This window comes from Magnolia sinica, chromosome 3, assembly GCF_029962835.1.
Source record: "Magnolia sinica isolate HGM2019 chromosome 3, MsV1, whole genome shotgun sequence".
Classification (NCBI taxonomy): Eukaryota; Viridiplantae; Streptophyta; class Magnoliopsida; order Magnoliales; family Magnoliaceae; genus Magnolia; species Magnolia sinica.
This window is the reverse complement of record NC_080575.1, coordinates 29,688,378-29,698,097: the sequence shown is the minus strand read 5'-3', so window position 1 is coordinate 29,698,097 and position 9,720 is coordinate 29,688,378. Positions and strand designations below refer to the sequence as shown.

General features: G+C 38.0%; 1 long non-coding RNA gene across 1 annotated transcript; it reads right to left on the bottom strand.

Moving 5' to 3' along the window:
* Window positions 1–1,299: 1,299 nt before the first annotated feature.
* LOC131239763 (uncharacterized) lies at window positions 1,300–5,723 on the bottom strand. The gene is made up of 5 exons (XR_009168375.1): window positions 5,504–5,723; window positions 3,482–4,918; window positions 3,103–3,182; window positions 2,427–3,021; window positions 1,300–1,666 (listed from the first exon to the last, which is right to left on the bottom strand). It is a non-coding gene; the product is annotated as an uncharacterized LOC131239763 (long non-coding RNA).
* Between the last annotated feature and the right edge of the window lie 3,997 nt (window positions 5,724–9,720).

Here is a 9,720-nt window from a genome sequence, read left to right as displayed (position 1 = left end):
GCAAATATGTGAAATCAGTCTTTCAGTGATCCAGAACTTTCATTTCATGGCCTCACATTGGATGGGTGATTGACCCAAGAATGTCCTCCATTGAAAAATCCAATTCAACTAATCAGTGGGTTTTGAAATTTTGAGTATTCATGATGTTGAGGTAACTTTTTAAGCAGATACAGATTTACTCGTGATATGGCCTGTTCAACTGATATTTTTCCTGTTTTATAGTTTTGCTACACCAACGAGCTCATAGAAATTCGATTAATTAAGATAGTGAAAAGATTTTAAGGTCTCCCAACTTATACTTTTCAATATCTTTGGAAGTTTAAAAACAGAAAAAGAATAAAAACTCACTAAAAAAGCAACACGATGATACTGGAAGAATTCAAAAGTGGGTGCGAAGCCCTCCCTTTTCGAAGGGCTAACTACCGTGGTGCGAAGCCACATCAATCCCAATTCACCCCCATCTTCCATCATCTTTTTTTTTCTATCTTCCCTCACCATCCGTACTTCAAACTTGTCCTTTTGTTGCATCGAATTTCTTCGTTACAGCATGTTTCCAGATTTCGGCTGCTGAAACTTCGTCGGAGCACCACGCACAAACCGTACATCGGATCGGTGAGATTTGGGGGTTTTAGAGTCCATCCCTGACCGACCAGGGCCAAGGTGGCCTTTTTCTGAATAGTGGGCCCCACACACGTGCGGTCGGAATCACACGCACGTCCGTCTGGGCCATTGTTGTTGTGCACACGCGAGATCATCTTTTAGCTCGGGTTTTTATCCTCTTTTATCCTCTCATAACCGTTTTTCATGAATTCTAACCCTAGATTACATGATCCCTAATTGATTTGCCTTTTTTTATCACCTTAGGGTTCCTTGAATTAAAATTAGGGAATCCCTTGGATTAGAGACTGATTTTTATGCATTAGTTGATTTTATTTCCCTTTGACATTGTTTAGTTTATAATTTTTATTGGTCCAGTCCTAGCCTGTGTCGGCTTGGACCTGGATAGAAAAATATGTATATAAACAGCATTGTTGGAGTTGGAAGCATATGTCTTCTAAGATTTCAATGGGTCTTGGTATTCATCAACTTGTAGATGTTGCATGGTTTACAAGTTAGGAATTATTGGACACTGATGATAAATGAATATTTGTGGGAACAATTCTGGAGTGGGCAAATATGTGAAATCAGTCTTTCAGTGATCCAGAACTTTCATTTCATGGCTTCACATTGGATGGGTGATTGACCCAAAAATGTCCTCCATTGAAAAATCCAATTCAACTAATCAGTGGGTTTTGAAATTTTGAGTATTCATGATGTTGAGGTAACTTTTTAAGCAAATACAGATTTACTCGTGATATGGCCTGTTCAACTAATATTTTTCCTGTTTTATAGTTTTGCTACACCAACGAGCTCATAGAAATTCGATTATTTAAGATAGTGAAAAGATTTAAGGTCTCCCAACTTATACTTTTCAATATCTTTGGAAGTTTAAAAAAGAAAAAGAATAAAAACTCACTAAAAAAGCAACACGATGATACAAAGCAGTATGATCATTGACACTAGGAGCAGGTATGCTTTCATCCAAATTTGCAAACCTGACAATTAGGAAGTTGTCATCTCCTAACACCCTTTGTAGGTGAGTTCTTGTATTTTGCAAATATGGGCCCTAGAAAGGTTAATGAGCATGTTATTTAATGTGACAAAAACATTAAATAAGTAAACAAGAATGAAATTATAAAAGCGTTCAATGCAATTTAGACTAACAAAGGACTACACAGTGATGTCTTTATGCAATTCAAGCTGCTCATAAGGTGATCCCCACCATGATTATATCTCAAAAAAAAAAAAAAAAAAAAAAAAAAAAAAAAAACCTATACAATCATCAGGTGGTCCACACCATATAAAGCAATGGACAACCACCCAAAACCTTCAAGTTCATATGGTGGCCCACATGATGTTTAGATTGGTCTGATTTTTTAGGTATCCCATTTTCATTGTTGGGCAACCCTTTTAAATAGGTTTGATGGCAAATTTACACCATGGTGGGCCCACCTGCAACGTTTGGGAATAAGCTCATTCTAAAAACATTATAGAGGACCCATCCACTATATTACACCCTTAGATTTGATTCAAGCTCCCTGCTACAAATCATGGTAATTCATATTTTGAATCTTAATCATATGTAGAGCATACCCTCAAAGCAACATGCCATGATTTCTAAACCCGGTTGTGGTGTAAACTATGCAAAGGTGGGTAGGGCATGAGTGAAACAAGTGCATTTAGAAACTTAAGTTTCTTTATGAAAGATGAAGCTTGAAGGATACGTGTGACAATTATAGAAGATTAGATTATTCTTCAAATCATAAAACAGAAACAATTTCATATGTAGTGATGAAATAGCCAAGGAGAAGGTTTAGAATTAAAACCTTTCAAACATCGACATCTCAGCAACTTGATAGCAGATCTTTTACAAGTTTCTGCTTTCACTGAATTCAGCACAGAATGCATCGCATGCTCACAAAACAATTAAAATCCCATTGGCTTCTTTCCAGGGAATCAGAGGCAAATATTACCAAGTCTACAGTGAAAAAAAGTGACTAAGCCCACCAATTTTAGGCCTTTGGAAGCGAGGTGCACAAGCATCAAACTTCGGCCCTGGAAAATACAGGGGAAGCATCAATAATCTCCTCAAAAATAAAAATCCCTTGCACTGCCAAATGGTATGGGGGAAATCAAACAATTCAAAATTGGATCCAGCAAAGCATATACATTGAAAACTAAAGAGCATAACTAAATGGAAAAAACTAAAGGCACAAGTGTCACTTCGTTGACAGTTGCTAGTAACACTTGCCCTCGCCTATTGACATCATAGAAGCCTCCTACAGATGAAGCTTCTGCAGTCAAAAATATAGCATCTGGACTGATTCGATTTCTGTAAACTGCTTTAGTGGTCTCCAAGTCATACATAAATAGAATCCCAAGCTTTGTGATCACATATATCAGGCTGTACTTATTGGATATCTGCATAATAACAAGTAAAAGCTTAGAATTGACATAATATTTCTCAAACTTTGTCCACATATAATGGGCTTAAGATGAAACCTGCATTGCCACTGGGAAATCATTAGCAAAGTCTGGAGGGAAGAAAAGATCTGCTTGTTTCTTTGTAAAACCAGGCTTACCTGATAAAGAAATCAACAAGATCAATACCAGGACGGAACAAAAACCAAAATACCAGGAAAACTATAGTAGGATTTGAAATTAAGCAGCTCTATAATGGTTTCACAAATGCCGATAGTCATCAACACAAAATTGAAGATACTATGAACAGAATTTAAATTAAAAGAAAAAAAGTTAAAAACACTGATCTGCTACAATAGAGAACTTCAATGTCATCTCTATTTCTAGAGGGGCAAGAACATGTGGAGTGAAACAATGGAACAACATGAAGCTGAAATTCACGTAAATGCTAGGAGCAAACCTGGTTGGGCACCAAGTTCAATCACATGTAACTTCGGTGTAATCTGTCCTGCATTGGTAGTCTTTGATGCAAAGCAAATAAGAGTTGAAGGGTTTTCATTTCCAGCAACCTTTGTATAGCATACAATAAAGTAACTAGAGGATGACAAGTCAAATAACAACAAAAAATTAAATGGCAAGTTACCAGTATATAAGAAGTAAATGGCAAGGCCAAGTTGAGAGTTTTAGTGAGTGTTAGGTTGCTGGTTTCTATATTTCTCGGCTTCAGTAATTTCTATTACAAAGAAAACACATTTGGTTTACACTTTTTTGTTGGTTTTTACATTCCCCAGGATTTCCATTCCCCAGATTTTACTCGAAAACTTGCCCCAGCTTTTAGCTGAGGAATGGAAAAACTAAGGAATTGAAACAGAATTTTAGACTTTCCCTACTTTCCAGGGGAACCTGGTGCATCAACTAAACAGTTAATCAATCCCCAGGAAATACTAGGCCAACTCTAGCATTACCCAGGAAACATTAAAAACCAGGGAATGGATTTCCCAAAAACATTAAAAACCTTCTCATCACTTGCTATCAAAATATTGTCAAACAGGATCCCGTCTTGCATTGTCCAAATCTCAATGCCAATAGCCGCAATAGGGTCAAAGTCAGGTTTCTCAAGTTCAAAGTAATCAGGATTTGGAATCTGTTGTGGCTTCCAAATGCCCTTGTAATTAAGATTATCAATCAGTGGGGCATGCCATTTTCCCTTGTAAGCCGGGTTTCTCTTCATCGGCTTCTTCCACTCTCCACAGCCAGGGGCTGCTGCACACTCTGGGTTATCGATCTTTGGAGCCTCCCATTCACCATCCTCTTCATCATCCCAATCTGGAGCGGGATCCGTTTCCGTTCCATCATTCAGATCGATATCTTGTAAACCGAGAAATCGACGGTCGAATGAGAAGCGATTGCCGATCGGGAGGTATTCTTCTGCTGCTGGCTGGAGAGAGCATAATAAAAAGATTGAAAAACCTCAATTTGAAATAGGGTTTCTGCAATGATTACCACAGCGATGTATGTGTCCTCATTAACAAAGAAAAAATGGTACACACAGGAGCCAAAAGGGCACAGATAGGAAAATGATATCCTCTGAAAATTGGTTCCTAGTATGATGATGCATCTCAATCTAGATGAGTGTGCAGTATGCACACAACATTGTGAGTCCCTGACCCTCATTTACCAAGCATAATCACTAAAAAATAGAAACTAAATTACCAATTGAATCAGCATGCAGAGTAAACAGATTGAATTAAATTAGAACATAGAGACATAAATTACCATACTGAAAAAAAATATCCTTAGTGAGAACAAATACCTTCCCTCCAATTCGAAAAATTTCTGCAAGATCATGAAATTGCCTATGAATATCACCACATATCGTCACAGGACTTTTCACAGGCTGCAGCACAGAAAACAACAAAACTTAGATTAGGTTATAGTTCATCCACAGTATATGACATGAACTGGTGGAGTGGGAAAACGATGCATCAGACCACCCATCACCATTGAATGGACTCATGGACCCACTTTGATTGTGGGCTTGATGTAAGAAAGCTCATACTCAGGATACTTCAGTTATTCCAAGAGACTTTTGTCTTGGAGAATCTTTAATAGGATCTCATATGTCATTAATTCATTAGTAATTCATTCAATAGTTGATGCAAGATAGAAAGCATAAAAACAACAAATAATAACATCCATATCTTCCACATTCTCAACCTAAAACCAGTTGTACATGGTGTAGTATCCTCATGTCTAGGTTGAATACAGTGATGTGCTATTGCTAAATTATAAATTAGTTGCCATATAATCTAATATTCCACCTCTTTGATGTCCAACAGTGTACCACTTTAGTTAATAGACAAACACCCAACCTAGGATTAAGAAGAACCAATCTTTGCACTATAAGATAGTTAATCAACCTTCAGAAGATATTAAAACAAAATGAAGTAAAACTGCATGAAAATACCAAAACAGCCATCACCTGGACATTACTTTCTTCCATCAATATCTCCTTCGCCTTCTCACATATTACAATTGTAGCACGTTTAGAACTCACAATAGTAACATGCTTCAACTGTATAAACTACTCAATCATGTGAACCCATCATATGTTACATATCTGTTCCAGTACTCAACAATCCAGATATATGAATATGCCTCTGTTCTAGTACTGAACAATCCAGATATATGAATATACACCCATGCACTCTTCACAGAATCTCAATCTAAACAGTTTACATTTAGATTATACAATTGTACAGTTATACAGTGATGTACAGCTATATGCTAAAATTACTAAATTAGTTGACCATATGAATATAATTTATTCCATCCTTAATTAGGATATCCATCTAGCTGTACCATTATTTAGATAGATATACCAACCTGGATTAAGGTAAGACCAACTTTGATTCTTCCTAAGATAGTTGAATCTACCTTAGAAGGGCATATTTAAAAGAAAGGAAGATAAAAGCATTGGAAGAAATACCAAACAGATCTTCACCCTGACCATTACTATCTTCTATCTAAATTCCTTACAGCCTCAATATTCCTAATTAAGAAGGAAAATCTGTAAACTACATATCAGTCAACATGCTTCAACTAGTATAAATCTCAATCAGTGTAAATCTCGTAGATATTAGTTAAATTGCTGTAATCTAGTAACTGCAAAGCGTAAATCGAAATACTGAAATCTAAAGCTGTAAATCTGTAAATCTGTAAAGCTGTAAATCTGCTGTGTAGATTGATATTTCCTTTGACACTCTACTAACATGGACTCATAAATATGGGGTCAGATTGACATGCTACACTAGAGTTCACATATTTAAAGGAGAAAGGAAGCTAAAAGTGAGAAAGCACATGATGATAATGGTTTACACCACAATTTCAAAGACAACCTAATTTCAATACTATGCTGGTCTTTGATAATGGTTTACACCACAATTTTCTCAACAAAGACCAGAAGATGTATCCAGTGTAAACCAACATAAAAGCAGCAAACAATGCTTTTACACTAACAGTGATGACTGAATTGCAATGCGTCTCTCCATAAGTTAGAAGAGAGGTGAAATTGTTATCAGATGTTTTTAGCCAGAGTGATGGTAATGGAGGTCCAGTCTAAGATTCAAAATGGAGCTGAAGCATGCTACCAATGCTGGTAATGGAGGTCCAGTCTACAAAATGTTTGTGTTACACTTGCCTGATAATTTTGTGTTTCAAGTCTTGTGAATGCGTTAAAACTTCTTCAACCTATCAAGGACAAATATTCGAATATGATGTATGCGGACTTGTTCCAATTGGCAAGCGCTACAGCTGTGGAGGTCTTTCTCTGTCGTATACTTGCGATGTTTACTCTGAAAAGATTTTATGATTGAAAAGGATTACTGACTTTCTACTTTACAATTTTTCAGGAGGCTAGGGGCCCCAAACTTCCTATGAATTTAAGACCCATTAGTTTAAGAGGAAAAAAAAAGTAATAACAGTGACACATACTGAGAATTAGCTTACTGTGTGTGGGATTGTTGAAGGATATGCAGTTATCAACTACTATTCTGGTGCATCAGCCCATGAGTGGATTCACCTGCATGAAAGGCAATCCAGCTATTAGATTACAACAAGAGAGAGCTAATATTAACTCAAACAAGTTTGATGTGGCTCATCAGAGTTGACTCAGACAAGGTCCGACCCAATCTGGTTTGATATCATGATTTACCTCCAAATCAGTCAAGTAAGGCAAATTCAGCCCCAACTCAACTCAGGACAGAACAAGTTGGTCTGAGTCGGCGAGCTTTTTAACAATTCCATCAAGAGAGAATTCCATGGAGAAATTTCTACCACAGCAATGAATTTTTTGATAATGAAAATAAAGGATGAAATGGTATACTAGTCAACTTTAGAGTTTCTGATTCTACAAATTCCACTTAACATCATAATGAAACACATTAACAAAAGGGACAATATGTAAATAATGCATCAGTACATGAATGACCCTTTCATGGCTCAAAGAATAGAAATATATACACCTTTAGTTTAATACTCAAGGCTGCATGCATCCAGAAATTCTATTGAATAGAAAAACATGCACCTATCGCTTAATACTGAAGGCTGCATGCATTCAGAAGTAGTACTAAATCAAATTGTGACAATTTTTTCATTGAAAAAATCACTATGGATGTATGCCATTTCCAAATCGGTTACGTAATGGCCGTTACAGAACGCTAACGGTCACAACCGTTACGCATTACGGGGTCGAAACGGCCGTAACGGCCATTACAAAAAAATGTGCCGTAACGGCCTGTAACGGTCCCGTAATGGTGCGTAACGGTCCGTAATGTCCAGGTAACGGTCCAAGAAGTACATTTTTCAAAAAATAAAAAATGGCCGTAACGGCCGATACGGGGGCTGTAATGGCTGTTACGGCCCGTATCATAACAGCAACGGTGGTGGCCGTTACGGCCACCGTTACCGTTACGGAACACCCATTGCCCATAGTGAACCATGTCAACAGGAAATGGGCACCGGTCCTTGCCCTTTTGTTTATTTGCCCATTAGGATTCCAGACAGAATAACAGTGAGTTGATGATAGCTCATACTGCTGTACATGAGTCGATCCGAATCAAGCTTGGCACAGCTCGGCTCAACTCAGCCAGTACCTAACCCAGCTCGAACTCGGCTCGGCTCAGTCCTCAAGCCTGTCTGGCCAGCTCGACTCGGATCAGTCAATAACTCGGGCCAGTTCGAGCCTGTGCGGCATTTTATCAAACACCTGATATGGCATCCAGTAAGATCAGCCATCCCTCATCTGAACAGGTAGCCAAAAGACACCCCTACAGCTGAAGCACCCATAAAAAATCCACCTATCCTGCAACTACCAGCAGCAAGCAGACCTGCATGTTCCACTATACCAACCTGCCACAATCAAACTGCTCTGCCACAACTACTTGAATTAGCAAACGGCAACTCAACACAACTACTTGACTTAGCAAACGGCAACTCAAGCAATCACAATCAAACAAATCTTCTATAATCTGCATCAACCAGCAAAACAAATGTCACAATTGCATCAAACAGCAAAACAAATGTCACAATTGCATCAAACAGCAAAACAAATATCCCAATTGTATCAAACAGCAAACCAGAACATCTGCCGCAATTATGAGAACATCACCCCAGCTGCCACAATCTCCTCCCCCAAGGCATAACAAGCAGCAACCAGGGTGATGTAGAGCAGGTCGCAGACACTTTCATGGCAAAGATGGAACAAAGAAGGCCCGATCGGAGGTGGAAGTGATCAGGACCGTCAGAACCTTAAAACGGTCATATCTCGCAAACCAGAATAAGTTTTTTGATGTATCATATATGATTTTGGGGTAGGAGAAGCTACTTTAACTAATCAACCCGCTACATCGGGTTGCCCACAGAGGATTTACGAGAAACAACGATTTTTTTGAAAAAAAAAAAAAAAGTAAACCTCAGAGAAACCCTAATTGTGCCAATCTGCCCTCAATTATGCAAATAACAAGAATACTTGAAACCCTTCAAAACCCATAGAAGCTCACAATTAACCCTAGAAACCACCAAATCATTCAAAAAAAAAAAAAAAAACCTAATTCTATGAATCTGCCCTAAGAACCCCGGAATCCGTTACAAATCGAGGAAAAAAAAAACTTGGGAATCACCGAATCTGCTAAAAGAACCTTCAGAAAGCCTGAAATTAACAATTCGGCAGCGTACTCGTACGGAAAATCGTCAGAAAGCGTGGTATTCGTCTATCTCTTGCTTTAAACACGCCTCAATTGCAGGAAAATGCAAGATCTTAGAACAAATCTTGCATTTACTTGGCCATTTCCACTCGGATGTATGGATAGAGAGAGATGCTTCTGACCGAAACGAAATTGAAACGTCTCCCAACGAAAAGATAGATTGAAAATTAGGGTTTTCCTTCTAAAAGGTTAGATCTTGCTTAAGATCTACTGCCATTAACGAATCTCTCACTCAATCTCTCCCTCTCTGAAGAGGGAAAAATGCATTTGATTTCGCATCTACGGAAAGAGAGGAAAGAACAAAAATCGGAAAGAAATGAGAAAGAGAATAAAAATGAATAAAAAATGAGGCCGTACGAGTGGTTCGGTGGTTTCCTTTTCCATGTAAAACCGTATTAAATTTCGAACGGTACGAAGCCGTTCCTAAACCAAAACT